The sequence below is a fragment of the Oncorhynchus keta genome, unplaced genomic scaffold (genome assembly GCF_023373465.1).
Source record: "Oncorhynchus keta strain PuntledgeMale-10-30-2019 unplaced genomic scaffold, Oket_V2 Un_scaffold_14265_pilon_pilon, whole genome shotgun sequence".
NCBI classification, from domain to species: Eukaryota; Metazoa; Chordata; class Actinopteri; order Salmoniformes; family Salmonidae; genus Oncorhynchus; species Oncorhynchus keta.
This window is the reverse complement of record NW_026290784.1, coordinates 72501-76335: the sequence shown is the minus strand read 5'-3', so window position 1 is coordinate 76335 and position 3835 is coordinate 72501.

Here is a 3835-nt window from a genome sequence, read left to right as displayed (position 1 = left end):
AGTAGAATAGTATAGACTAAGATACAGTAGAATAGTATAGACTAAGATACAGTAGAATAGTATAGACTAAGATACAGTAGAATAGTATAGACTAAGATACAGTAGAATAGTATAGACTAAGATACAGTAGAATAGTATAGACTAAGATACAGTAGAATAGTATAGAATAAGATACAGTAGAATAGTATAGACTAAGATACAGTAGAATAGTATAGACTAAGATACAGTAGAATAGTATAGACTAAGATACAGTAGAATAGTATAGAATAAGATACAGTAGAATAGTATAGAATAAGATACAGTAGAATAGTATAGAATAAGATACAGTAGAATAGTATAGAATACAGTATGTACATATGAATAGTATAGACTAAGATACAGTAGAATAGGATAGAATAAGATACAGTAGAATAGTATAGAATAAGATACAGTAGAATAGTATAGACTAAGATACAGTAGAATAGTATAGAATAAGATACAGTAGAATAGTATAGAATAAGATACAGTAGAATAGTATAGACTAAGATACAGTAGAATAGTATAGACTAAGATACAGTAGAATAGTATAGACTAAGATACAGTAGAATAGTATAGACTAAGATACAGTAGAATAGTATAGAATAAGATACAGTAGAATAGTATAGACTAAGATACAGTAGAATAGTATAGAATAAGATACAGTAGAATAGTATAGACTAAGATACAGTAGAATAGTATAGACTAAGATACAGTAGAATAGTATAGACTAAGATACAGTAGAATAGTATAGACTAAGATACAGTAGAATAGTATAGACTAAGATACAGTAGAATAGTATAGACTAAGATACAGTAGAATAGTATAGACTAAGATACAGTAGAATAGTATAGACTAAGATACAGTAGAATAGTATAGACTAAGATACAGTAGAATAGTATAGACTAAGATACAGTAGAATAGTATAGACTAAGATACAGTAGAATAGTATAGACTAAGATACAGTAGAATAGTATAGACTAAGATACAGTAGAATAGTATAGACTAAGATACAGTAGAATAGTATAGACTAAGATACAGTAGAATAGTATAGACTAAGATACAGTAGAATAGTATAGACTAAGATACAGTAGAATAGTATAGACTAAGATACAGTAGAATAGTATAGACTAAGATACAGTAGAATAGTATAGACTAAGATACAGTAGAATAGTATAGACTAAGATACAGTAGAATAGTATAGACTAAGATACAGTAGAATAGTATAGACTAAGATACAGTAGAATAGTATAGACTAAGATACAGTAGAATAGTATAGACTAAGATACAGTAGAATAGTATAGACTAAGATACAGTAGAATAGTATAGACTAAGATACAGTAGAATAGTATAGACTAAGATACAGTAGAATAGTATAGACTAAGATACAGTAGAATAGTATAGACTAAGATACAGTAGAATAGTATAGACTAAGATACAGTAGAATAGTATAGACTAAGATACAGTAGAATAGTATAGACTAAGATACAGTAGAATAGTATAGACTAAGATACAGTAGAATAGTATAGACTAAGATACAGTAGAATAGTATAGACTAAGATACAGTAGAATAGTATAGACTAAGATACAGTAGAATAGTATAGACTAAGATACAGTAGAATAGTATAGACTAAGATACAGTAGAATAGTATAGACTAAGATACAGTAGAATAGTATAGACTAAGATACAGTAGAATAGTATAGACTAAGATACAGTAGAATAGTATAGACTAAGATACAGTAGAATAGTATAGACTAAGATACAGTAGAATAGTATAGACTAAGATACAGTAGAATAGTATAGACTAAGATACAGTAGAATAGTATAGACTAAGATACAGTAGAATAGTATAGACTAAGATACAGTAGAATAGTATAGACTAAGATACAGTAGAATAGTATAGACTAAGATACAGTAGAATAGTATAGACTAAGATACAGTAGAATAGTATAGACTAAGATACAGTAGAATAGTATAGACTAAGATACAGTAGAATAGTATAGACTAAGATACAGTAGAATAGTATAGACTAAGATACAGTAGAATAGTATAGACTAAGATACAGTAGAATAGTATAGACTAAGATACAGTAGAATAGTATAGACTAAGATACAGTAGAATAGTATAGACTAAGATACAGTAGAATAGTATAGACTAAGATACAGTAGAATAGTATAGACTAAGATACAGTAGAATAGTATAGACTAAGATACAGTAGAATAGTATAGACTAAGATACAGTAGAATAGTATAGACTAAGATACAGTAGAATAGTATAGACTAAGATACAGTAGAATAGTATAGACTAAGATACAGTAGAATAGTATAGACTAAGATACAGTAGAATAGTATAGACTAAGATACAGTAGAATAGTATAGACTAAGATACAGTAGAATAGTATAGACTAAGATACAGTAGAATAGTATAGACTAAGATACAGTAGAATAGTATAGACTAAGATACAGTAGAATAGTATAGACTAAGATACAGTAGAATAGTATAGACTAAGATACAGTAGAATAGTATAGACTAAGATACAGTAGAATAGTATAGACTAAGATACAGTAGAATAGTATAGACTAAGATACAGTAGAATAGTATAGACTAAGATACAGTAGAATAGTATAGACTAAGATACAGTAGAATAGTATAGACTAAGATACAGTAGAATAGTATAGACTAAGATACAGTAGAATAGTATAGACTAAGATACAGTAGAATAGTATAGACTAAGATACAGTAGAATAGTATAGACTAAGATACAGTAGAATAGTATAGACTAAGATACAGTAGAATAGTATAGACTAAGATACAGTAGAATAGTATAGACTAAGATACAGTAGAATAGTATAGACTAAGATACAGTAGAATAGTATAGACTAAGATACAGTAGAATAGTATAGACTAAGATACAGTAGAATAGTATAGACTAAGATACAGTAGAATAGTATAGACTAAGATACAGTAGAATAGTATAGACTAAGATACAGTAGAATAGATAGACTAAGATACAGTAGAATAGTATAGACTAAGATACAGTAGAATAGTATAGACTAAGATACAGTAGAATAGTATAGACTAAGATACAGTAGAATAGTATAGACTAAGATACAGTAGAATAGTATAGACTAAGATACAGTAGAATAGTATAGACTAAGATACAGTAGAATAGTATAGACTAAGATACAGTAGAATAGTATAGACTAAGATACAGTAGAATAGTATAGACTAAGATACAGTAGAATAGTATAGACTAAGATACAGTAGAATAGTATAGACTAAGATACAGTAGAATAGTATAGACTAAGATACAGTAGAATAGTATAGACTAAGATACAGTAGAATAGTATAGACTAAGATACAGTAGAATAGTATAGACTAAGATACAGTAGAATAGTATAGACTAAGATACAGTAGAATAGTATAGACTAAGATACAGTAGAATAGTATAGACTAAGATACAGTAGAATAGTATAGACTAAGATACAGTAGAATAGTATAGACTAAGATACAGTAGAATAGTATAAACTAAGATACAGTAGAATAGTATAGACTAAGATACAGATACAGTATAGTATAGACTAAGATACAGTAGAATAGTATAGACTAAGATACAGTAGAATAGTATAGACTAAGATACAGTAGAATAGTATAGACTAAGATACAGTAGAATAGTATAGACTAAGATACAGTAGAATAGTATAGACTAAGATACAGTAGAATAGTATAGACTAAGATACAGTAGAATAGTATAGACTAAGATACAGTAGAATAGTATAGACTAAGATACAGTAGAATAGTATAGACTAAGATACAGTA